The sequence below is a fragment of the Hyperoodon ampullatus genome (genome assembly GCF_949752795.1).
Source record: "Hyperoodon ampullatus genome assembly, chromosome: 4".
In the NCBI taxonomy this organism is placed as follows: Eukaryota; Metazoa; Chordata; class Mammalia; order Artiodactyla; family Ziphiidae; genus Hyperoodon; species Hyperoodon ampullatus.
The window spans coordinates 166,400,402-166,428,267 of record NC_136917.1 but is presented as its reverse complement, the minus strand read 5'-3'; the positions used below and the strand labels follow the sequence as shown (position 1 = coordinate 166,428,267).

The following is a 27,866-nucleotide window of genomic DNA, read 5'->3' as shown; positions in this document are numbered from 1 at the left end:
ACTGCAGATTCAGTATAGGCTGCTATGTGGTATCTCAACTTAGCAATCCCAGGGTGTCTGTGTAGTCAGACACCAGCAACACAGGAGAAGATGCCATAGTCCATCCGTAACTGATGCTGATGAGTTTTGGTCGGGGAGGAAGGTTAAGAGGATCTCAAAGGTACACAAAATAGACAGATGCTTAATGTTGGACCAAATGTACAAAACTGGGAGAGCAGGATCTTCATGTTCAAAGGACATTCAGTACCAGTATGGTAAAGGCATCTCATAGAGAATATACAACTATCAAAGTACACGCACTTAAATTTTTTTTCATTTCATTCATTCATTCATTCATTCAATCAGTCAACAGATATATATGAGTGTCCACAATGTGCCAGGTACTTTTGGAAGCCAAGGATTCAATGGTGAACAGACAAGGAGGTGCCGCTGTGAATACAGAATCCACATGGAATGGATAGGGTGAGCTGTCTGGGGAAGATTCTGGGAGTATGTAGGGAGTTTCCAAGTTCTAATATATGAACTACCCGTGGTCTTGAGAAAAACATATGGTCCCATGTTAAAAATGTGTACCCAGTTTCACAATCACACTTGATAAAAGGTTCTGCATTATAAGATTTAAAGAATGTAAGAAGCAGCAAATTACTAAGAAAGAACACAATACTAGTTTATCTTAGAGATCTATGGTTTATAAAGGGAGAGTATTTGGATGGTCTCACATACAAGAGAAACAATATTTTTGCATTATCACCCACGTCCTTATTACATAGGCCAGTTGAGATCAGATTATTTAATCAATGTCTAGAAAAACATGATTAACTTCTTCCCAAAAGACATGCCTCAATTTTAACTTTATAGGAAATAAAGTACATAGCCTTGCTTAAGGGACTTACTTCCTTTATGGCAAATCCAATCTACATGTAATTCTTCTCTTTATTCTTTATTCCTTCTCCCAGAGCAAGTGAATAGAGCTGAGAAAAAGTGGTTACACCTAAAAGTTACACAAGTTCAACAACTCGCAATAGCACTCAATGAAATATCCAATGCTGATTGTGAGATGTGAATCACACCACCATGATTGGTGTGTATCTACAACTAGCAGCAGACACGCCTTCTCCCACAGAGGGCATTTACCTGGCAGAGAGGCAGCTCAATAATCAGGTCTCAGTTTCTGTGCCAGCCAAGCCTGGGACCTAAGGCATGGGCTTTTCAGGTCTCTGTGACCAGCCACACATTTCCACACTGTTCAACTTGAAAGTCAAGCCATACGATGTTTTCCTAGTTACTATTCAGTATGCTTAACTTGGCATCAAATCATTCCTTAGGCAAATCACACCTAGACTGCACAGAGAACTCTTTTGGGGGTGATGGGGGACAGAGGGTCCCCACAGACTTTAATGGTTGCAAAGAGTGGGTCTTCTGACCATGAGTTAGCCAGAAATTCTGTGGCACCCTCATTAGCCAAAGAGGAGAAGTCAAACACTCTTTCCCTTTTATTCCTTTAATTTCTTGTTAATGGGCTCCATGGAAAAGGATGGGATACACAAATGTGAATAGTAGCACCTATTACTAATAGTAGAACCAAACTGGGACATTTTTGGAGAGAAAGACTAGAGGGCAGGTTTTTAATAATAATGTCAGCACAACTGGCATAAACCAGCCTGTTCTGGACATCAAGGAATAGGGCCTTCTCCCCATAATTAAGCAGAAATTTAAGGATTTCATTGTTAATATTCAAGTATTATTTAGATGATTATTTGCTCAATCTAACAAATTTTCCTTCATCTCTACATATTCTTTCATTAATTTTAATGTATACTAAGTAGCAACTTTGCAACTATTTTAGTCAGTGGAGAAACTTGGCTCACCCCCTGCCTTAAAATTCTCTGGAAGTGATGCTTCATCTTATCTCAAATTTAAAAAGAAATGATGTAGGTTTTTATTCTCCTCAAGCTCAATTTTACTGATACTTTCCTAGAGAACTGGCCGTAGAGGGCTGTGATAGGTTATGATCCTAGCTGTGTGGGGTTCTTAAAACTATTTAACAAGACAGACAATTTACCTTGAGAATATTGGAACACCTATGAAAAGCTCCAAGCAAATAAAATGCATTTGTAAATTCTTAGGTACTATTATTGGATGAAACCATGTTGACTCTAGAGAATCCCCAGATGAGCAATACTGGGAAATAATCTAGCCTTATATTCAGAAGCTGAGAAGGCTCAAGTATATTTTGAATTGTAACTACTATTTGGAAATACTCACAGTCACAGCATTATAAAATATATGTACCAATATTCAAAGCTAGAATGATGTTAGAGGGCTAATATGAATCTTTTTACATATTTATGCTAAAGTAAGTAGGTGTTGGGAAAATACTATGCACAGATTTATTCCCTCCACAAATTAAAATTTAACTTTCAGAGAGCACAGATAAAGTTATTCCTAAAACCCTATTATCTATACATTTGTCAACTATCTTTTAGCTTTTACATGCTAAGCACATAAGTATGCAAACAAATATAATGTGAATATAATCATGCAGAGAGAGAATATATATTTGTCAATGCCTGACTGTCCTTCATGAAAAGATATAAACTATATAGAGAATATCCACAGTTGCCAGAAAGACAGTTTTGGATTGAGAAGAATATGTTTTTCTTTTGATCTAGAGAGCTGAAAACATAATGTATTACAATTATATTGATTTTGTTTTAAAAAGGATGATAGTTTTGCTGTGAGTCAAAGTTAAAAAATACGACATCAAGATCATGCTTGGTAATTAATTATGTTTGCAACTGAAATATGTCATAGAATTAATAACGAATAAACTAGTGAGATTTTAGAATTTTTCTTACAACTATGTATAATCTTGTAATGTTTAATTTCGGTTGCATAGAGCAGAGTTGGTATAAGTGTAAAAACTGCTCATCAAGCCATTTATTATTGAGGTCATTATATTCACAATTAAAAACAAGGAAAATGGTGCAAATCTCCAACAAGGGATGGGAGAAGAGGCAACCGCTCAGCTCTGTTACCATGTCGGGGGGGAAAGTCTATCAGTCAAGCTGTCTTCTCCCTTAATCATCAGTTAATGTGACTATTAACAAGATATTTTCTCCAATATATGCTTCCATTAGCATAATTCTGGGCCCTAATTACCTTATGCTTTTTTTCATCTTTAAATATCTGACATAAAAATTGCAGTAGCAAATAGACCCATGTGGCTTTCTCATCTAGTCTTTTTCCAAAATTGTCAGGGATGACATCCTTTCGTGTGCCTTTTAATCCAGTTTCTTTTGATTACTTCTTAAGACTTTTTAAAAATAAAAGTAATACACATTTATGGTAAAAAAGTGAGAAATTCAGTAAAGTTAAAAAAAATTAAAATCACTTTTAATCCCGTAAGTCAGAGGCAATCACTGTGAACACTTCATTGCATTTTCTTCCTCTATTATCCATTAACATATATTTATTTTTTATTTTATACTTTACAAATTTAAAATCATACTCTTTTTTTATTTGCCACTGTTTTGTTAGCGTTTCTCCTAGTCTTTACTCCTTAAGGGAATAATTTGTAATGGCTACATACCACATCATTATAGATGTACTAAAACACTTAAAATTTACCTTATTTTTGATCATTTAGTTTATTTCTAATTTATTTTGATTATATATTTATTTTCATAAATGCTGTAGATATCTCATTATATATATGTATAAATGTATACATATGGCTGTAATGAATTGTTACAAAATTTCGATTGTTTTCCTTAATCAGATTTCTAGAGTTGGCATTGTGAGGACAAACACAAACTATTTTTAGTGTTCTTAATTAATTTTACAAATTCCTTTCCAAAAATACTGTTTACAGTTAGTTTGACAAAAGTTCAAGTCATATACGGCTATTTAAAATAAATCTGAATTTCATATTAAGATTAAACTACATAGGGACTTCTCTGGCAGTCCAGTGGTAAAGACTTCACCTTCCAATGCAGGGGTGCGAGTTCGATCCTTGGTTGGAGAGCTAAGACCCCACACGCCTCATGGCCAAAAAACCAAAATAACATAAAACAGAAGCAATACTGCAACAAATTCAGTAAAGACTTTAAAAATGGCACACATCAAAAAAAATCTTAAAACAAAAGATTAAATTAATATTCAACTACAAACTGAAAATTCTCAATAGGTCAAATTCCTAATTTCATAAAATATAGGAAAATATAAGATCAATAAATTATATACAAATTAAGTCCAAATAGATTAAAATGTTGAAAAAACACTCTGCCCTTTATAAAGCACACAATAAACCTACTTTTATGTTATCCCTATGTTCCTCAAAAGAACTATAAAAGCAATACTCCCTAATATTAAAACTCCACATGCTTATATATAATTGGCTGAATTTGTTTTGTTCTGATCAAATTCAACTTAATTTAGCAAGAGAGAACGACTGAATTTTCCACTGGATTATCATTTCCTTCTTTATAACACTGCTTACAGGTAAACAGTTGACATGGTGCCAATAATTTTTCATTCTTTCATGTTTTTACAATTACAGTATCTCAAATTTGAATCTAGATTTTATGAGTGTAAAAATCCCATCAATCTCTTCTTTTATTTAACAATAGCTTAATATTTCTTTGAATGAAGAGATACCCATGCAATACTCTGCTGTAGCTTCCATGAAATAACCACAAGAAAGGTACTACACATCTACCCAACAGATACATCCTACATGGGCCACCAGTACTCTGTTAAACAGAATATGGGGGAAAAAAACATGTGTATGTTATTAAAATAGCTTGTGTATTGATATTTTTCCTCTAACTCATTTTTGTATAAAAATATATAGATAAAGATACAGACATATATTGGATAGACTGCCAAATTAGCATTTCTTATGCATATACAAAAGTGTTATCTAATTAGTCTATTAAAGATGTGGCTTAGCGGTTCCTTATTGTGGAAATAAAACTAACACTGACACTGAATAAATAAATACAGAAAATCAAATGCACTAGCTGATTAAAAACATATGACATAAGAACTAAAAAATTATTCAGTCACCATTTGTAGAAGAAAGAAGAGTTAGTCTGCAGAAACTTCAAGATTTCCTTATTGTGCATATCAATAGTTTTGTGAAATGTGTTTCTCTTTGTTGAAGGCTCAGTGCTGAAGGGGTGAACGTAGGGCAAATTCAGATGTGCCGTGTTCCGGCTTTGAACCTAAACTATTTCTGAAGTTTACAGAAAGAAAAGCACTTGAATCATCATAACAGGGAGGGGGGAGATATCTTATGGGATTGCAATCATGATATATACCACGATGCATATAGACAAAGTATATATGCATATAGACAGACTTATTCTGCACGTGAAGAAAAGCCATTGATGTGACCCAATGAGAATACATTGGCACTATGGCACTGGTACGCAACACAGGTCACTTTTGTTTTATGACAAGTCCAGATTTTGACTTCAGTCTTCAACTATGTAATATATTATTATTATTTTATATTATTCAATATATATAATATACACACACATGCAGATAGATACAGATTAATTTAAATTCCCTACTTAGAAATTCTCTTCCAAATTTTTATCTTTATTTTCCTCTCTATTTTGATGATCTATTTTTTTACTTGTCCTTACATTCCCTTAAGTTATATACTGCTAACCCTAAAAAAAAACTAAACCAAATGTGACCATTTACCAGCACTCTAAATAATAAGAGTGAGAGAGCTGGACAACAAAGGAAACATTTTTCATTTGGAAATCACAGAAAATCAGGTTCAAATTCAATCTGTGATTTCTCAACAGCATAAACTTGAGTAAGATTTTTAAACACTGTTGAGTTTCAGGTTTCTTTTCCAAGAAAGCATTATAATATCAACCTTAATGGGTGAGCTTAACAAAAAGTATGCATTGGATAAACATTAGTTTCCTTCCACTTACTCTATTTATTCCACACTGACACCAACTGTTTATTGGGTGCTTAGCAATGGCATGATTTCATCTACACATATGGATAAATAAAGTGATTAATTACTCTCCATCAGTAGAGCAGAATATTGGCTTTGCTTAACTCAGTTCATTAACAGTAACTAGAAAAAGCTAAAGGATCTACACTAACATTGACTTACTGCCAGAATTCAGGAGAATTAAGAAACTTAGAAGTAAGCAACGGACAACTCAACAACTGGTCTAATATACTGTGCAAGTGATATGTGTCCTGCATAAATCACTAGGTTACTGGAGAACTAGTACCACCTAACAACGTTTGGGATTCTGTAGAAAACAGACAAAGCATTTTCTCTTCTTTAGAACCTTATACACTGAAAAGCGTTCACAAAAATATGACTTTTCCTACCATTGCCTTAAATGACTCAAGTAAATAACTGGAGAGACCCGTGGATCCTCATATAGACAAAGCAATTCTCTAAAATGCCCAAAAAGTATTCAGTTCACTTCCTCTAAGGCACCAGTGGCTAAGCTAAGAGCAATGGGAAAATCAGGAGTATAAGATGGAACGAGTCCATGTATTTGAAACAGTAATTATAAGTAACTGACCAGTTCTGGGAACTTGGTGGTTTGTAGGAGTTTGTAGGACCCTGGTTCTTATCCTCTCCTGTTCTGGGGGCCACTTGGGGGCTGTGGACAATCGAGTGTGGGTAGAGCCCTGAGCTGCACTGAGGTTCTGTGGATGTGGGAGTCCTCAGGGGCACGGATGGGGTGTCCAAATATAGGAAGAACTGACAAGCAGAGGTGTACTTAGGGTAGAGAAGACCCATCCAACCCCAAGTGGGTGTGAGGGTCTGCTTGCCACAGAAAGCCAAGAGGGAACTTAGTTTCCTAGGGCTGACGTAATGAACTATCAACAACTGGGTGGCTTTATGACAACAGAAATTTATTTTCTCGAGTTCTGGAGGCTGGAAGTATGAAGTCAAGGTGTTGGAAGGACCATGTTATCTCGGAATATTCTAGAGGGGATCCTTTCTTTCCTCTTCTAGTTTCTGGTGGTTGCCAGCAATCCTTGGCATTCTTTGGCTTGCAAAGGCATCACTCCCATTTCTGCCACCCGTCACACTCTCCCGTGTGTGTCTCTGTGTTCAGATTGCCCTCTTCTTATAAATACACCAGTCACATTGGGGTATGGCCCGCCTTAATCCAGTATGACTTCATCGTAACTTGATTACATCTGCAAAGACCCTATTTCCAAATAAGGTCACGCGCCGTTTCTGGGGTTAGGACTTCAACACATCAGAATGAGAACTAAACGGCAGGTTGTACCTCCCTTTCCCTTAAGTCTGTGAGAGTTGGGGGCCCAAGAGCAAAGAGGCTTCTCCTAGGTGCCACACCAAGGATCGGCAGCCAGGCTTTGCCACACTGCCAGGCTCTGTATGCTTTTCTGCACCCATGCCTAGGACCAAAATATGCTAAGATACCCAAACAGTAAGACTGAACCCCAGGGAACCAACAGAAAAAAAATCAATATTAATGAAGGCCCATTTGTGGGGGTCGTGAGGTCAGAGGGAGGGAATTTGGGCAAAACAATCAATCATAGAGCTGATGAGGTGCAAGTGCTGGGTGACAAGAGTTGAAAACGGGAAAGCAAGTGCTCTACAAGGCACGGAGATTTTTTTTTGTTAGGCAGTGAATTCTATAAATAATAACACGAAAACCAATTTTCTAAAATACAGTGTCAGTGTGCAATGCATTATTTCTCAACCATTAAATGTAAATGCAACAGACTACTTAAGTGGAAGTTTGGGCACAGACATAAGACAGCATGGATCAGATACCAAATGAGATGCAAACTTAGATGCAAATTTTCAGTGAATCTGGCTCCCTGACTTATACTAATCAGTGATGCTGACAAAAATTCTGGTCTCCTCCCAGATGCAGGGGAGGGTTGGGATTTCCTAGCCCCACAGGTTAAAAGCAGTCACGTGACATCCTCTGGCCAGCCACACATGGGTAAGGGTGAGGTGTACCACAGGAAGAAGCTTTATGGGGCCAGTGTACCACCTGCCATGCTCACTGTCCTTCAGGCAGACGCTCCTGTGTGCCTTCAAGCCTGTAGTGACTACTTGTGGGGACACAAGGGACTCATATCTAAGTTTGAACTGGAAAAGCTAACAAGGGCAAGAGATAGGCTGTCTGGCTGCTGAGCGACAGTCGGAAGGACAGGTGGCTACATAGGATGCAAGCTGCACGAGAGAGAGGGGTGGGAAAGGGACGTGGATTCCGTTGACCTGTTGTGGGTTACAAGACAGTGAGTCGGGGATGAGGGGCATCTTGACAGGCAGACCTCCACAGAGCGAGCAGAAAGTCTTCAGGACAGCACATCGTCCGCAACAAGGGAACTGCAGGTGAGAGCTCTTCAGAGAGGGTGGTGCTGGGGATGCTGATGTTGAGAAGCCAGCTGAGACCAGTGCCCGCGGTACAAGACCTTCCTGCACCTCTCGACTCCCTGGGGTCCTTTCCTCCCTATTTCCCCACCATAAGCATACACACACCTACACACCTACCTACACACACAAACACGCACACGTGCCCCTCGCAAGGGGTTCATCATTCCCTTCCCAGGCAGCCGGAAGAAAACCCTGTAGGACACCTTCCCTGGAGGGAGACTGAAGAGCTGTAACTTTTAAATTTTTTTTTTTTTTTTCTTTTTGCAGTACACGGGCCTCTCACTCTTGTGGACTCTCCCGTTGCGGAGCACAGGCTCCGGACGCGCAGGCTCAGCGGCCATGGCTCACGGGGCCCAGCCACTCCGCGGCATGTGGGATCTTCCCGGACCGGGGCAAGAACCCGTGTCCCCTGCATCGGCAGGCAGACTCTCAACCACTGTGCCACCAGGGAAGCCCTCAAGAGCTGTAACTTTGAATGAAACTGGAAGCTTTGACTATTATACGGGAGTAGGTATTCTAATAAGTACCATACTGCAGCTCTGTTTTAAAAATTAAAGTAACTTTAAAAAATATTTATTAACCAAATATTCAAAATAGTTAACAACCCGTACGGCATGGGCACCAGTCACTAAGAATAGGTACCAGCGATGTTGGAGCAGAGTCTTGGGGGCCCTTTGTTGTGCTTTTAAGATGCCGAGATATGGGGAATTTGGGGAGAGCGTGTTACAGGGAAGAAGTCAGGGTGCCCTGTCATTGGCTGGCAGTGGATGGGTGAGGTATATTCAAGGCAGATGGCTGTTATCAACCCATAAAGCAGTGTGTTGATATTTTAACAACCACTTGGCTGTCAAGGGCTGCCTGAAACCATGGGCCAAGGAGCGAGTTTTCCCACAGAATACATTTTAAAGGGATAATGGGAACTAAGTAAAAATGCTTGTGATTGCATCCCATGAATCTTGACTGACTGATACACTAGTTATTTATATTAACTAATGAGCTGATTAAAGACGGTCTGATATCTACAACTGTACCATATTCAATTTCCTAAGGATTAGATTGTAGAACTTGGGAGGTGAAACTTGTCCCCGAATAAAACAATGAGCAATTGTTCTGGGAAGCGAGAGAAGGAGAGAGAGGTGAAATCTTCTGAGTGGTGGGAAAAAGGTGATGGATTCCCTGTGTGGAATCACAAAACTGTAATTTTATCCTAGCTGTGTGCATTTAAGGATTAGCCATGCCATCCAGTTTTTACTGCTATTGACACTGTTCAGACCAAATGGTTTAAAACAGCCAACTCTAAAAACGTTTGATATGTGATCTAGAATATCATCAATTTGAACACTGAGTTTATGGACTTTTGTGCTAGGCTTATTAAAATTATTTAAAATTTTAGTTGATTTTTTTTTTTTAATCAGTAGGTGACAGGAGGGATATATGTGTCCTTACCCAGGAGCCAAGAAAAAAAGAAAACAGAATATTATCAGGAGATTTCAAAACCTTCAGAGAGGTTAGATTTGCTTACTGTATTAATGTTTTATTAGTGTGTTTGATTTTTCTTTGTTTTGTATTTTAACAAACAAGAAAAGAATCAGGTTTTAATTCTACAAGTGCTACTACAAGAATGCAAGTAAAAGGGTCTAATTTAAATGTTTTACAGTTTTAATTTTACTCAAGTGCCTTTGAAAGGTAGAAATGCTTACCCACCCATTCTTATCTAATGTATAATTTTTAATACTAGAATTTGGGCTCTGATTCTTTTTTTAAAAAATAAATAAATTTATTTATTTATTTATGGCTGTGTTGGGTCTTCGTTGTTGCACAGGGGCTTTCTCTAGTTGCAGTGAGCAGGGGCTACTCTTCGTTGCAGTGCGCGGGCTTCTCACTGGGGTGGCTTCTCTTGTTGCAGAGCACGGGCTCTAGGCATGCGGGCTTCAGTAGCTGTGGCACACGGGCTCAGTAGTTGTGGCTTGCGGGCTCTAGAGCACAGGCTCAGTAGTTGTGGAGCACAGGCTTAGGTGCTCCATGGCATGTGGGATCTTCCCGGACCATGGCTCGAACCTGTATCCCCTGCATTGGCAGGCAGATTCTTAACCACTGTGTCACCAGGAAAGTACCTGGGCTCTGATTCTAATAAAGCCCAAAGAATGAAAAAGAAAAGCACAATTGTCTAGGTATCTAAACTTTTCATTTAAAGCTAATTCTAATCAAAACACAAACAATTCAGAAAGAGAAAGACAAATACCATATGATATCACTTATAGGTGGAATATAAAATATGACAAAAATGAACTTATCTACGAAACAGAAACAGACTCACAGACATAGAGAACAGAGTTGTGGTTGCCAAGGGGAGGGGGGTGAGGGAGGGATAGACTGGAAGTTTGGGACTAGCAGACACAAACTATTCTATATAGAATGGATAAACAACAAAGTCCTACTGTATAGCAGAGGGAACAATATTCAATATTTTTTAATAAACCATAATGGAAAAGAATGTGAAAAACTATATATATATGTGTATATATATATATATATATATATATATATATATATATATATATATATGTATATATATATAACTGAATTACTTTGCTGTACACCAGAAACTAACACAACACTGTAAATCAACTATACTTCAATAAAATAACTTTAAAATACACAAACAATTCACTGTTCTGGCACATTATGAGGTCAAATAAATGTTTTCAATGCTGTTATAAAAATGCCATTTGTTTATGTTAAGGTTATTGATAGATATATAACATGATTGTCTATAAGAGAAAGCTAAGCTTTTGTCTCATTAGCATTTCATTGTCCCTGTATTTGAAGGCAAATTAATTGATCAGCTGTTTCAAATGAATAGTGAATGGATGGAAAACTCAGCATCTTTAGGCTTTGACAATGAGCACATGTAGCTACAATACTGCAGCCAAAACCCACTTTGTTATTGGCCATTGTGATGCCAACAAGATTTAGATCAGCTATTCATCAAGAAGCTGGTCTCTTCCTTCTAACGTGGACAAACAACAGGTGGCCTTATAGAGGCCAGGAGCCAACTGAGGACTATGAAATGGAGGTAGAGGCTGTGCATTCACAGGATATAGACAACATGGTATACAGAAAAGCAGATTCTGAAATTCTCTGGACCCTAATGACTTCACTGAGTCACAACCAATCCTGACTGTCACTTCAAGAGAAGTGAGATACTAAATTAATTGGTTGTGCTAGTTGGTTTCTCTGTTACCTGCAGCTGAAAGCATCCTAACTGATATTATTACTTTTTAGATGTCCCTCAGTGTAATACGAAATTATTTATTGCTCAGTCACCTACTATCTGTATCATTCACTAGAATATACTTTCCTTGAGAGTGAAGATAGTTTCTATCTCATTCACTGCTGTATCCCCAGTATCTACCCCGTCTGGCACACAGACACTGAATAAATGTTGACTGAATATAACATAGCTTTTGCTGGATCCAATGAATATAATGTTAGTCCAAGGAATTCTCCACGTTTACAGTTGCCTGAAAGCATGATGTGCTATAGTTTTATTCTGAGAGATTTGGAAAGAGCCCTTCCTTTTACAGAATTAGCATAAGCTGAGTGATGGAAAAGCCCTTCTCAGACTTAGCTCTTAGGAAAGACATGGTTTGTCTCCACTGACCCACACATCTCATGCCCACACTCCTTGCCTTCTGCAGATCTTGACTACATATCATTTTTATAAAATGGGTTACTTCTTCCATGTCTATAATATATACTGTAAATTTCGCTCAGAAGATTCTACCCTTGGGCGACCATACTTGTCAAATCTGGATCAGTCAAAGCTGCTACTGGTAAATTTTATCATAAAATCTACAGAAGATGTTACTCTGCATGTCATCCTAACAATTTCTAGGACTCTGCAATGGAACATTCATGTCTCCAGTGATGGTGTCAGTGGGTAGAACTTCAAGCTCCTAAGAATGACTAACAGCACTGGAGAGAGCTGTATCATCAATTATCACATCCATTGGTCCAACATGTTAGTACCAGGGAGGGAAGCCAGCACGTCTCCAGGTTTGCACCACTAATGCCCAGCTCACAGCTGGCTTCTTCAAAGGGCCTTATCCTATCAAAGCTTCAAGACAAAACATGAGTTTCTGGCAAGACATGGATTTCAAACCTAAAAATATGTTCCCAAATAGCCTTTTATTCAAGTTCATAATTCTGAACAAGAAAATGAGTTCAATAATTTACCAATATTAAAGAGTGAATTGTGTCCAGACTGTCTCCTTTTTTCAGCTTATCAGGTCAATATATGCTATTGTTGAAGTTCCAGAAATAGTAAATTTATATTTAATATAAAAATTAACCATATTCCACAGCTAAGAGAGAGAAATATAAAATTTATACTAACATACAACTTAACCAGAGGTATCCTGTTTTTTATGAGTGTATTATTGGCATCTGTGATATTGTCCCTCAATATTATTGTTAATTCTTTCCCCGTATCACCTCATTAAAAAGTAATGGCTTAATAATGCTCTAACCAGTGGATGCACTGTGATATTTTTTTACCTATTCACCTTATGTTGAGGGTTAGTTTTGTATCTTTCTTATTAAATTATATCTAAACTTTTATGCATATTCTTTTTTTTCTTCTATTCCCTTAGGATTGATTTCTGAAAACTGAATTAAATAGTCAGTGTTTGTAATCATTTTTAAGGATGGCAAACATATTGCCACTTAAAAAAATTGAGACCTATATTCTCGCCCTGCCTGTAGTTTATGAGCCTTATGGGGATCCTGCATCCAAGCTAGCACTGGGTATTTCAGAACATGTATTTCTCAATTTTGTAGGTAAAAGTAGTATATCTTCTGGTCTTAGTGTGTTTGGACTATTAAAACAGAATATCAGAGACTAGGTGCCGTATAAACAACAGAAATTTATTTTTTACAGTTGTAGAAGCTGGAAACCAGAGATCAGGGTGCCAGCATGATCTACTTCTGGTGCAGACTCTCTTCTGGTTGCAGAGCTGTTCTTTTATATCCTCACATGGCAGAGATGGGGCTGGAGAGCTCTCTGGGGTCCCTTTTATTAGGGCAGTGGTGTCATTCATGAAGCCTCCTCTTTCATGATCTAACACTCCGAACCATCACACTGGGGGTTAGAATTTCAATCTACGAATCTTGGAGGGGGTCACAAATATTAGCCCATTAACAATTCTTTTAATTTTGGTTTCTCTGATCTTTTAAAACCTTGACTCCATTTTTATTTATCTTGTAAATAGCTACTTTTTTCTTGGTAATTTTATGTCATGTCCTTTGCACACTTTTCCACTAGAATTTTTGTTATTTTTCTGTTGTTATTTGTAAGTGCTCTTTCTTTATTAATAATACTAATAATTCCTTATTCCCATTTCAAATGTCCGGTGTCTCTTTTAATACACTATTCTCAGTGCTATAAGTTAACATATAGGGTAGACATAAGAAGGAAATATTGGAACAGTCTTTAATACAAAGGAGTAGTTTAATGTTGCAAAATTTCTGAGGCTTATAGAAACTTTTTTAAAAGGACAAAAATATTAGCTTTAGGACCAGAGTCTCTTGTAATGCAGATTAGGCTTATCCTTATGATACCTATCCATTTCTGAATTAGAAATATACCTTTGGGGTAATAATCACAGTCTTGAAGTAGTATATAAGCTTTTAACCTGGACACCCCCCAAAAAGGCTTTGTAGCTCAGCTAATAGAAAAGCCATACTTAACATAAAAGTTGAAGGTTGGAGGTGAGACAGGAAGGAAGGGGGCAGAGCACAACCATTAAGAACAGGATATGAGGGCTTCCCAGGGCTTCCCTGGTGGCGCAGTGGTTGAGAGTCCGCCTGCCGATGCAGGGGACACGGGTTCGTGCCCCGGTCCGCGAAAATCCCACGTGCCGCAGAGCGGCTGGGCCCGTGAGCCATGGCCGCTGAGCCTGCGGGTCCGGAGCCTGTGCTCCGCAACGGGAGAGGCCACAACAGTGAGAGGCCCGCGTACGGCAACAACAAAACAAACAAACAAAGAAAACAAATTCAAAATCGCATTTATGCAATTTAAGCATTTCATTTTTCATTAGGTAAAAATATAACATGATTCTCTTTTTATTCTTTCCATGCATACTTGTACTCTTCCTTTTGAAGATCATTCTGTTTTGTTAAATTTATATTACTGTGTTTGAAAATCATTTAAAATTTGATGACAAGTAACTTTTTAAAAATAAAGAGGACTGGGACTTCCCTGGTGGTCCAGTGGTAAAGAATCTGCCTTCCAATGCAGAGGACGCGGGTTTGATCCCTGGTCGGGGAACTAGGACCCCAGATGCTGCAGGGCAACTAAACACACGTGCCACAACTACCGAGCTCTTGTGCCTCAACTAGAGAGGCCGCGTGCCGTAAACTACAGAGCCCACACTCTTGGAACCCAGGCGCCACAACTAGAGAGAGAAGCCCATGCACCGCAACAAAAGGTCCCACGTGCCGCAACTAAGATCCAACACAGCCAAATAAATAAATAAATAAATAATAAACAGGACTGATTTATGGAGAATTGAGACTCATTCTCTTATGGAGTACTGTTATTAATAAAAATTTACCTTATCAACATTAACATTTTATAAGCTTTAACATATTTAAAATGAGCCACAGGGTGAGCTATTAAATAGCAAAGTATTTAATTTGATTCTCTCCTTATGGGTTGTCCTGTATTCTCTGTAACATTTCCTTGATTATATTAGGACTCTACTTATAAAAATATAATAAAAAAGAAAGAGGGAAAAAAGAAAGAGAGAAAGAAAGGAAAGAAAGAAAGAGAGAGGAAGGAAGGAAGGAAGGAAGGAAGGAAGGAAGAAGGGGTGAGGGTAGTAATTAAGAGATACAAACTTCCAGCTTCAAAATAAATATGTCATTGGGTATGAAATGCACAGTGTTTAGAATGTAGTCAATAACTAAGTAATATCTTTGTGATGCCATATCAAGATCATTGGTGATCATTTTGAAATGTATAGAAAAAATCATTATGTTGTATAACAGGAACTAACATAGCACTGTAGGTCAAATATACTTCAAAAACGAACAACCATACACACAAACTCACAGAAAGAGATCAGATTTGTGGTTACCAGAGGTGGAGGTTGAGGAAGGAGGAACTGGATGAAGGCAGTCAGAAGGTGCTACAAACTTCCAGTTATAAGATAAACGAGTACTGGGGATGTAACATGCAACATGATAAATATAATTAACACAGCTGTGTGTTATACATGGAAGTTGTTAAGAGAGCAAGCCCTAAGAGTTCTCATCACATACACAAATGTTATTTCTATTTTTAAAATCTCATTTCCCTATGAGATGATGGTCACTGAATTTATCGTGATAATCATTTCATGATGAATTTAATTTAAATCATTATGCTGGACACCTTAGACTTGTACTGTGCTGTATGTCAATTATATCTCAATACAACTGGTAGAAGAAAAACAAATGTGATTAGCGTGATATTTATTTTGTTTTTCCTAGGTTCTAAATCAATTTTATCTATATTCAAATCAAATATAATTTTTGTTTAGAGGAATCTCGTGATTTCTCCATGCTATTCACCCTTAAGATATAATAGAGTATCTATGATAGAAAGTGGTTTTTCTGAGAAGAGTACTTTTTTTGATTCTTTCTTACAAATAAGAGAAATTTTCTGAGGATTAGGAAACTGAATGCTGGCAAATAATTTAACTCCCCTTTTGCATCATGACATTGAAGATGGAAGTAATTAACATTTTCCAGGTCTAAGCTGGACAAGGTAGGGATGAATTTCTGGCTTTTGTTGTTTTTTTCGGTAGACTTAGGAAGAATGCATGGTACCAGGTTCTGTACACTATGCAAACACTGGTAGTAAAAAAGTCCAAGTGTAGGACTGATACATGGAATTGATGTAGATTTTAAAACGTACTTTTATTCTGATACAGAAGAGAAGGAAGAGATACTCAGTATTATATTCCCTGCTTCCAAGGTGAAGCATGGTGCAAAGAACGCTGTCGGTTTTGCCAGGTAGGATAATAACACTGTTTTCTGGACTCCCTTCTAATTTTTTCCAGGTCACTTTACTGCAGGGTATACACGTTATGACCATGATTCTCCTACTGTTAGTGCAAATTTATCCAAACCACATATATTTGTATGAACAACAATGTGTGACACAGAGGCGGCTCACCCCTACTGTCTCATGGTGAGATTTCTTGATTTAGAATTCCAAGTATCCATTGGAAATTTCAAATTAAATGGCAAGACGTGACCTTTAAAAGTCTCTTCCAGATACCACTTAGAAAGTTCTGTGGGAATCATTCCCTCCTCCTTCCTCCTCTTTGCCTTTCAGTTTTGGATGTGTTGGTTTAAAAATCAATCATTTTGTCATTTAAGAAGTGATCATACATTTCTAACAGGAGAGAAAGTAAGGGCATGAGAAAAGATGACTTTTTTACTTTAAATAATGGTAACAAATGCTTATCAAGGAAGGTTTGTTTGGCTCAGAATTAAAGTCATCATATATAATAGGAGTTTAGCATTTTGCTTTCCATCCAAACCAAGACTGCTTGCTCAAGCGCCTTTGAGAAACAACACAAGATGACTTAGGCTATTAGATTCTGTCAGCATAAATCTTCCCTATTGGCAATGGGAATCTATTTATTTATTTAGGAAAAAAAAGAAACCTTTCCTATGCCAGGAGAATGAATGCTACTAAATGAATACATTAAAGACAATGGAACTTTTATCCACTGTTATGAATTAGTCTTTACACAGTACAGCACCCACAAGACTGCAAATTATATTTCTGTCTTTATCCACTTGGCCAAATGCACACTTATTACCACCATTCATTTATAATCTAATTCAATCATCTAGGCAATAGATTTTAATGGGTTCTGCTACTTCTTGATGTGCCCCAGGGGAAGAAGGATTTTGTTTGGTTTTCCTCCCTGCATCTAAGAGACTGTGTTGGTTCTACCCACTTGTAAAAACAGTCTTGCTCTGCATGTTTGCTGTGCAAAATAGGGTGTGGTGAGCATGGAATAGAGACTCATTTTAGGGAAACCCTCCAGTTTTACCTGATATTGTATTTATAGTAACAGGAAGTTATACACAGATTTATGGTCTCACATCAGTGGCTAGACACAGGTGCTGTGACCCAGCAGAGAGCTGTATCACATGGGAGTAGAGAAAATTCTGCTCATGCATTTAGTTGTACGTTTCTACATTTCAGTCCTAATACCTGGGAAGGCAGACTTCAATATGCTCTGTTAATTAAAAATTTTATCATAAATTATTTTTCCCAAAATATTATCCAGAGTAAAGGTCTAGGAGCTACTTTGTACAGATAATCTCAAAACGTAAAATGTTTTAGAAGCAGAATTGCTGTATATATCAGCTCCACCATGGAGAAGCAATATTAATTCACCACATTTTATTTGCATGACAATTGACATGTCATCACGTTAATTCATGTGACACCCTTTATAGTATTATCCACATTTTTAAGATCAAAAGAGGTGACATCATTTGTTCAAGGTCACAGAGCTAGTTGGTGGTGGCACCAGGACTTATGACTCCACAGTTGACATTCTTTCCACTTTATCTCCTTAAGAAATTGGAATACTCATCGATTCATCATTGGTAAAGAAGAGGAAATGTATCTTCAGCTCCTAAGGGTCATGCTTGATTATTCCCCAGATGAGGACTATTTTGGTCACCTCTCAATTCATGCCAGGATATGCTTTCATAGTCTCCCTCAGAGCAGATTCTTGCCATTGTTTTGGGTGACTCCAAAATGCCAAAACACGGCCCTTCAGCTCCTTGCTTGTCTCCACTGCTGAGACATCTGCTTCCCACCAGTTCAGCCACCCACTGGAATCCACTGTCATCTCTCTGACTGTAACCCCCTAGAAACTTAATCATGTTACCTGATGAGAGGCAAAACAGCACAGTGTTACTTTCATGGGCTCTGGAATCTGACCCCTGGACTTCAACCCTATTCCAGTTCTACAGTTTACTAGCTGGGCAAGTTTTAGTGTCATGGTCATAAAAAAGTTGATAAGATTAAAAGAGTTAATAATACATGTAAAGAGCCAAACAATCTGGCATTTAGTTAGTGCTGAATAAATAGCAACTTTTTAAGCCCTTCAACCTTTGACCCCCTCTTTCTCTCCAGTCTTCACCAATGTGTATACTGGGGGAAATCCCTGAGAATTGTGGCTGCGAATCTGTGAACAATGGAAACCCGCTGGCTAACTTCCATGAGAGAGTGGTTCCTAGACCAACATAGATGCATGGAAGACACAGGTGCATGGAAAGAAGCACAAATAATGGGGTTTACGGATACAGGGATGGGAGCAAAGTCCAGATAGGCTGTTGGATTCTGAGTAACATGAGAAAACTGGGAACACTGTCAGCCCAGGAAACATAGGCAGGGATGTGTCGTCCTAAAGCACATTTTCACACAAGCCTAATGGCTGGGGAATTCCAGGTGAATGTGTGAGTGTGAAATTCCCTTCAAGAAAAACAGTATCTGAGCAGAATGGGTGAAAATACTGGGAAGTGAATCAGAGAGCAAGCAAATCTTCCTCTCCAGTTCATTATTTCTCTGTCTGGGAGAAGGGGAACACAGTAATAGCTGTTCCCTGATGTGACTTTGTACCTCGGAGACTCCTAAGGCACATTCACATATTGAAGTTTCTTAGAACTCCGGTTGTAAACCAGTAAGCTTAACTGTGTTGCAGCCTGGTCTTCCTGTTCCTAACTTTTATTTATTCTATTTTCATCTTATCTACACCCCAATCCAGGAGATCAGATGTGAGATTTTTACCGTGGAAAAAATAAAGGACAAGATACAAGACCATGTTAGAAAAAGTTACCAGAGTACACAGTTCTAGGAAGTTCACTTTTGCAGAGATGGTTTGGATTTAATGATTCGCATGTATAAGAGAAAGACACTGGGTTCCTTGATTCCAAAAACTAGCTCTCCATGCAAATACTAGGAGATAACCCCCTGAACTCTGCCATCTCACTTTGTTCACCTGTATAGTAGAGATTATAGTGCTGGTCTGACTCAAAGGAAAAAGAAAGAAGGTAAAAGTTAAATGAGACAATGCATGGAAAGTGCTTAGCAGAGGGCTTGACACAGATAAAGGAGATATTACAAGTTTTGCTTTTATTATTGTTATTTTACTCCTCAGCTTACAGAGTTCAAAAGCTTAAACTACTTAACAAATATCATATGATATAACTTATATGTGGAATCTTAAAAAAATGGTACAAATGAACTTATTTACAAAACAGAAATAGAGTCACAGATGCAGAAAACAAACTTATGGTCACCAAGGGGGAGGGGGGAGGGATAAACTGGGAGATTGGGACTGACATACACACACGACTATATAGGAACTAGATAACTAATAAGGGCCACTTGTATAGCACAAGGAACGCTACTCAATACTCTGTAATGACCTATATGGGACAAGAATCTAAAAAAGAGTGGGTCTATGTATATGTATAACAGATTCACTTTGCTGTACACCTAACACAACATTGTAAATCAACTGTACTCCAATAAAAATTAATTTTAAAAAAGCTTAAACTATTTAGAGGACAACAACACTGTTGGTGATGAAAAGAACTCTGTCTTCCAAATATGAGGACCAGAGTCCTAGATTTTCACTGAAATCTTATCTCTGGAAACAGTCTTAAATTTGCCAATTTAGAAAAATAAGTAGTGTCGTACATATGAAAACTGTGCCTTAAGTTCTACTTGGCGGTAGGTGATGGAAAGGTTTTGCTTTGTCTTATTAACTACAATAGATTGAAAAAGAATGATATACATCTTTTTTGCACTTTTTAAAAACCAAGAAGAAAAACAACAAATAAAGTGATGGACTTAAAGTTGCCCGACCTTCACGTACTTCATCAGCACACATTGCTAACTGAGGTATCTGATCTCAGAATGGAAAATGTTTCCAGATAATTGTTTTATTTCTCCACCAGGCAAGGAAAGCACCTCTTCTCCACAGACCATAAATCCTCAAACTTTCAGAAAGATATTGAAAGATACTTTCATTTAAAACTTCAAAACAAACGACAATAACGATAAAACTATTCTAATATTATTTCTAACCCATGTGGAAGGAGTCATGTGTACACCTGCCAGAGTGTGTTCAGTCACTATCGTATTTGTGCTTAATATGTTATGATTTCACATATACATTTAGGTCAATATCGTGTTGCAAGTACCTTCAGATGAAATCAGATTCTACATTCTTCTCCTCACCTCTCACAAACCTTCTGGTCTGTGTACTGACAAAGGGTATGACGGTTAATAACTGAAGCAATCTGAACAAATGATGTTGCAATATTGCAAAGTTTACACTTTGAATTTTGATGAAGCTGAACCTTTCTCAAACAATAATATTAACCCATCATTTTGACAAGATCATCCAGCTGGAATGGACAGAGATCTCATGCCCTTTTGACAAAAGATTTAATGGTCTTGCTTCCAGTACATTCTGCCCTCAAAAGTTCATTCTACAATAGTCAGAGGGTGCGTCCAACATAGGTGAGACTCTGGTATTCCTCACTAATAGACAGCCCATCTCACTCAGCATAGGGCTGTCTCAGAAAACAATCATCTAAGAAGGAATAGAAAACGGATGACCTAAGGAAGAAATTCAGTGAAAAAATGCAGAGAATAAATTTCTGTCTAATATTTGTCATCTGTTTCCATAATTGCCCAGCCAATTTCTTCTTTTTTTAAAAAATAAATGTATTTATTTATTTATTTTTGGCTGTGTTGGGTCTTCGTTGCTGCACATGGGCTTCCACTAGTTGAGGTGAGCGGGGGTTACGCTTCGTTGTGGTGCGCGGGTTTCTCATTTTGGTGGCTTCTCTTGTTGTGGAGCACGGGCTCTAGGTGCATGGGCTTCAGTAGCTGTGGTGCGTGGGCTCAGTAGTTGTGGCTCGCAGGCTCTAGAGCACAGGCTCTGTAGTTGTGGCACACGGGCTTAGTTGCTCTGCGGCATGTGGGATCTTCCCGGACCAGGGATCGAACTTGTGTCGCCTGCACTGGCAGGTGGATTCTTAACCACTGTGCCACCAGGGAGGTCCTGCCCAGCCAATTTCTGAATTTAACTTACATCAGAAGAGCTTAGAAGTTGAGACACTAGATTTCACTCATATTTTCATATTGAGAAATGTATGCATGAGAACCCGAAATGTACTTTTCTACTGCTCTCTACTATGCCATACTCATTAATTGATTAATGTTCTACCCACAAAAGTGGCCCTGCTGCATTTCTCTATCTGTTCCTAAATCTGGCCTCATTCCAGCCATGCTGGTCTCCTGTAAATATACCTCAGGGCCTTTGCACTTGCTACTCCTAGTACTTTACCCTGGGACACAGCTTCCTTCCTCTCTTCCTCCTGTAGGGTTGTCTGCTCAAGCATCATTTCACCATAGCACCACTCCCTTCACTCTTTTCCCCCTTGTTCTGCTTCATTGTTCTTTATGGTTCTTCAATTTTCTTTCTCCCCTCACTAGGTGTGGACTTCATGAAGGCAGAAACTTTGCTTGTTTTGTTTACTGCTCAATCTCAAGCCCTGGAAATCTGTGGAATAAAAGTGCCACTAAATAAAAATTCATTGGAACAACTGTGTGAATAAATAAGTGAAGCATTTTCAAATCTTATCTGCACGTGGCTAAATATGCAAACAGAGTGCAGAAGGCACAACAGTCCCCATGTCAGGCCAAACCCAGTCCTTTTATAAGAACCTGAGACTAAATGTAAAAATAAGCCCAAGGAATGAGAAACAGGCCAGGTGGGAGTAGACCCACTAAGACTTAGAGTCAGAGATTGCTCACAAACCTCTCAGCTATTAGAACTAAGAATTTCTCTGCTAATCTAGCTTCAAGAATTCTGTGACTGGCTTTTCTCAGGGGTGGATTAAGCCCAGAGACAAGGGGTCAAGATCAATGTGGAGTCTGTTCCCCTGTCCTTCAATGTGGATGACCTAACTCATCTTGAGCATGTTCTGGCTCCAATGAACTAGTACTATAAAATCCTTGAATTTCAAAGCTGGAATGGATTTTTGTGTAGTTGAGCCAACACGCCTCATAAATGAGCAGGCAATAGAGTGATTGTTTTTTCATTAGTTCATGTCTTTTATTAACCAATATACAATTACTTGTCTTCTGGTTTGTTGAAACAATAGGTCAGGTAACATTTGCCACAATGTCTGTCCAAGTGGCTGGCCATAAAAACTCCAGCACCACATTCACTTGAAGGGCACTCCCGAAGAAGGTGACTGATTTTGCCATTCTCATCCCCCTTATAGTATTTCAGGACAGCCTGCTTAACCTTCTTTCTCTTATGCTTGTTCTTCTTGGGAGTGGTGTAAGACTTCTTCTTCCTTTTCTTAGCACCACCATGAAGTCTCAACACAAGATGAAGAGTGGACTCCTTCTGAATATTTTAGTCAGACAAAATACGCCCATCTTCCAGTTGCTTGCCTGCAAAGATCAGTCTTTGCTAGTCAAGGAAGGAATTCCTTCCTTGTCCTGGATCTTGGCCATTACATTTTCTATTGCATCCAAGGGTTCGACCTCGAGAGTGATGGTCTTCCCCACCAGGGTCTTCACAAAAATCTGCACATTGGCGGCGGTGCCACTGCAGATGGAAGATCCAAAAGCTAGAGTGACATTTTTTAAAATTCAAATGTTTGCACTCAAGGCTTGGGGAAACTATCTTCCGAGAAATGATTTTAGATTAGAAAGAAATAAGGACTGAGTCATTGCTTCTGAGAGATGCTACGTAGCATCCACAGAAATTCCTGGTGAAGCTTAAACATTTACAGAAGAATAGAGTGATGTTACTATCAGTGTGCTACACTGTTATTTGATACCCAGGTATATTGAGTCCTGGGGTCTGGGTTGAATTAACAAAAGGTGACAGAGGAAAACAAGGGCAGGAGGTAACCAGGTGAGCGACCAGGCCATGGTGGTGTCTTTGTCCATTTGGGCCACTCTAACAAAAATACCCCACAGAGTGTGGCCTATAAACAACAGAGATTTATTGCTCACAGCTCTGGAGGCTGGAAGTCTGAGATCAAGGTGCCAGCATGGTCGGGTGAAGAACCTCCTCTGGTCAAAGATTTCTCATTGTGTCCTCATATGGCAGAAGGGATGAGGGAGCTCTCTGGGGTCTCTATTATAAGACACTAATCTCATTCCTGTGGGCTCCATCCTCATGACCTAAGTGGCTCCCAAAGGCCCCACCTCCTAATACCATCACATTTGGGGGTTAGGATTTCAACATATGAATCTTGGGGGGACAGATTCAGACCATAGTGGATGATTTCAAGGCGTCCACAGAGGGTCACTGAAATTTGACCTTGCTGACAAATGAACGCCACTCTCCTCATTATAATCCAAAGATATCTAAACACACTTCTGCAAGTTGTGGCCACTTGGACCAAACAGAGGACATAATTCCTGGCTAAGAGCAAAGAGCTGAGGACTAGAGAGATCACAGTTCTAGTTTTAAAGTCCAGGCTATTCATGCCTCGTTTTTAATGACTTGTCAGGCAGAGGACTCAGGTAACCTGCCTTTCCCACTTCAGGCACAGCCTGGATCCCTGGCATTCAATCTGGATCTGATCTATTACAAAGCATTGATATCTGCAAAACTTCTCCTCTCAATCTGAGTCCTGGCCTTCGCCTCTTCTGGCTTCCCTGTTCTTCACCGCCCACTTCCTGGTGTGGCAGTGGACACTGTTCACCATTTGTGACCACAGGCTTCAGTCTTAGGATATTATAAGTGCATCTATGGAAGAAATTCTTCAGAATGATAAGCTGGATACTGAAATAGGCTACAATGAGAAAAAATGTCAACATGAAAACTGAAGCAAAGGAATTCAAATAAAAAGTGAAGCTAGAAATATAAATGGGAAATAAATTCCATTAATGGGGTCTTGGAAAGTAACTGACTTTTATATTATGGAGTGTTTTGTTTAAATAATTACAGATTCAACAAAGAAATGAGCTGCTACCATTCCAATCTATGTGTTTCTTAACTTTGGTTTACAGCAAATAAACCACCACAGTGTAAAGAAGCAAGCAAAAGGACAACCAAGTTAACTACCCAGAAACTGCCTTTGTCCCATGTGGACTCTGCATGGGTGCCCTCCCTTCTCTGTATTTGCATACTCCTCACTCCTCAGTCTTGATAAAGTGTGGACTATCCATCAATCTTAGTCTTACATTTAAAACTCATTAAAAATCTGTTTGCCATTCCTCTAAAAGATTAATCACACAAGTCCAACATGATAGCTTTGCCAATTAAAATGTTCCCGCTTTACCGTTTCATTTCAAGTGTATTGTAATTATATTATATTGCTTCTGGTTGAGTTAGAAAATTTATTCAAATAATAATCCTATTTTTCGTATATGGTACACTCTTAGCACTATTTCTTATGTTAATTATGCACAAAACTTGAAAATGTACTTATGTGTCTAAAGAAGTAAGATTGTCTTTGTCTATCTATCTATCTATCTATCTATCTATCTATCTATCTATCTATCTACCTATCTATCCATCTATCTATCCATCCATCCATCCATCCATCCCTTAAACTCTGCGGTTATGTAAATATCCACAAATCCATAAGAAGGGCTAATTACTTACCCTTTGGGTGTCTTGGCTTTTTGTACAACCACTTTTCTATCTCTCACTTGTGTGTGCTGTGTTTTTTTGGGGGGGGATGGAGGGCTCGCCATGTGGCACGCGGGATCTTAGTTCACGGAACAGGGATGGAACCCATGCCCCTTGCAGTGGAAGCATGGAGCCTTAACCACTGGACCACTGGGGAAGTCCCTCACTTGTGTTTTTGTGTTTTTTTTGGGGGGGGTTGTTTGTTTTTTTGCAGTACATGGGCCTCTCACTGCTGTGGCCTCTCCTGTTGTGAAGCACAGGCTATGGACGTGCAGGCTCAGCGGCCATGGCTCAAGGGTCCAGCCACTCCACGGCATGTGGGATCCTCCCGGACTGGGGTACGAACCCGTGTCCCCTGCATTGGCAGGCGGACTCTCAACCACTTGCGCCACCAGGGAGGCCCCTCACTTGTGTTTTTAATAAGAAATTTATACCAGAGATCACATTCATTTGCCTGCTCAGGCTTATAAACAGATTCATAATGGGAATATGGTTCCCAGTTATGTGTTTTGAGAAATCACTTGTGCTTAGTCGATCCTATGAGTTAGAGAGAGAAGCAGTTCCTGGCATCATTCCCTATGTCCGAACTTTTGACTTATCCTTCTCCAGGATTAAGTCAGAGCACAAACCCCTTGTTCTAGCTGTCCTAGATACTCAAGAAAGCATATATGGATGTGTTTACAATATTAAAAAAAAAAAAAACTAATCTTAAGGATCCTTTTTTTCCTTTGTCATGCAAAAAAGCAAACAGCAAACACTCACTCAATTTCTTTTCTTTTCTTTTTGTTTTTTAATGAATTGGAAAGCACTGAATGAAGGAGACAGATGTTCATGAACTCCAGGTCAAGCTAAGCTTTGGCAGCCAGAAAAGTGTTCCTAATAAATATGATTTTATTTTTGAATGAGAGAGACAGATTTCTGGTTTTCTTTTCCACTCTCAACTGATTAGTGTAGCAAGCTCTACAGAGATTGCCAAAATTAATTAGAACCAATTTTAATTAATTATTTCGAGTTAATTTTTGTTAACTAGAGGTGACCCAGAACTAAGATTCACTTTTGAGATTATATCTAGGTAAATGATTCTAAAACTAAATTGTAAATATGTTGGATTTTTCATTCATTCATCAGATATTTACTGATACCCTACAATGTGCCTATGCCTCTTTAAGGCATTGGGAAATTTGGTAGTTAACCAAACAGTCAAAAATTCCTTCATTTGTAGTTGAGAGAGAAAGATAATGAAGTAAATAAGTAAATACATATAGAGTATGTTAGAAGGCGATATAAAGGAAACAGGGATACGTAGTGTCAAGGGTTCAGCTCTAAATAAAGTATTGTGGGGTCTTCACTGAGTGGATGTTGAGAGGGAGCAGGCAGGTGATGAGATGTCAGGAGAGCCCCAGGTGAGGGAGGAGCATCTTCAATGTCTCTGGGGGGAGAGAGCACCCCAAGGACAGTGTGCCTACAGCCCAGAAAGGGGCTGAGCATCAAAAGACGAGCTCAGTGGAGCAACAGGGCTCCAGCAAGAAGGAGAATGGTCCGTCACTGTAGGAACTTTGATGTTTATGCTGAGTATCTGAAAGGCCATAGGAAGTATTTGAACTAGGAAGTGAAGTGACCTAATTTATGCTTTTAAAGATCATGCTGACTCTGGTGTTGAGAACAGACTGTTGGGGAACTGAAGCTGGGAGGCTGGTAATGGGGTAAAAGTAACAATTTAGGTTCAGTGGGCAAGTGGACCAAGCAGGTAAGGAGGTGGTGAGAGGTGGTTGATCCTGGCTAGATCATGAAAGTAAGGTGGCAGGATTGGTTATTGGTTAGAATATGGGATTGAAGAGACAAAAAGAGCCAAGATTGACTCATATGCTATATTAACTAAAATTATAGGAATAGTCAATCATGGGTTTGATGTAGGTGTTCATTCATTGTGACCATATTTACTATGAATTCCTAAAAACATGAGAGAAGGAAATCTTTCTAAGCTACCTTGAGTACAGGTAGGGATCCCAAAATGATTTCTCCCTTTCTGCTTTGATTTCCCTCATTGAAAAGATATTTCTTTCTTCTCCCCTGCCAAATATTTTCTTTAGACTTCATAAACATCTTAACGTTTTTCTGTCTTTCAGAGCACACATTTTTCTTAAATAATTACATTAAAAATTACTAAATATATCTTATATTTTCACATAGTTACTGTTCACATTGTTATTAATCTGCATACCTTTTCCCATTAAACTGTAAAATATTCTTTTAGAAAACTCGTTCACTATGTGTACTCAAAGTTTTTCTTGAAATAATAGAAAATACCCCAAACTACACTGTTCTTTTTTTTTTGCATTCTCTTCCAGTCCGTGTTGTTACTTTCACAAAGTGAATACAATTCATGGGTTGCTCTCAATTATTGTAGATGGATATGCATGTTTCAGCAAACGGTAAAAAATTTGAAACATAATAAGTGTAGCAGCTGTGCACCTGGGCATTCTCACATGATCTCTGTCCCAATTTTGAAATGCAAGGATTAAGCAAACAAAAGTGAGACAGCTTTCCTGTCACCTTTATTTTGCCAAACGGACTCAAATGAAGATGACTTTTGACTCCTGATCTGTAATTATTTCAGGAGCAGCTCCTGAAAAATTCAGAGCTATCACACAACATCTGTTTCTCCCTCCAAAATCGTTCAGACC

General features: G+C 38.6%; 1 protein-coding gene and 1 pseudogene across 3 annotated transcripts in view; both read right to left on the bottom strand.

Moving 5' to 3' along the window:
- CTNND2 (catenin delta 2) overlaps positions 1 to 27,866 on the bottom strand; it is a gene marked incomplete at both ends in the record, with an annotated part of 950,049 nt that overhangs the window by 482,993 nt on the left and 439,190 nt on the right. The window lies entirely within an intron of this gene.
- The window catches only part of LOC307052218 (ubiquitin-ribosomal protein eS31 fusion protein-like), a 39,213-nt pseudogene continuing 34,000 nt past the window's right edge, over positions 22,654 to 27,866 (bottom strand). Inside the window, exon 2 of the transcript in view lies at positions 22,654 to 23,161. The product of the transcript in view is annotated as a ubiquitin-ribosomal protein eS31 fusion protein-like (transcript). The remainder of the gene's footprint in view (positions 23,162 to 27,866) is intronic.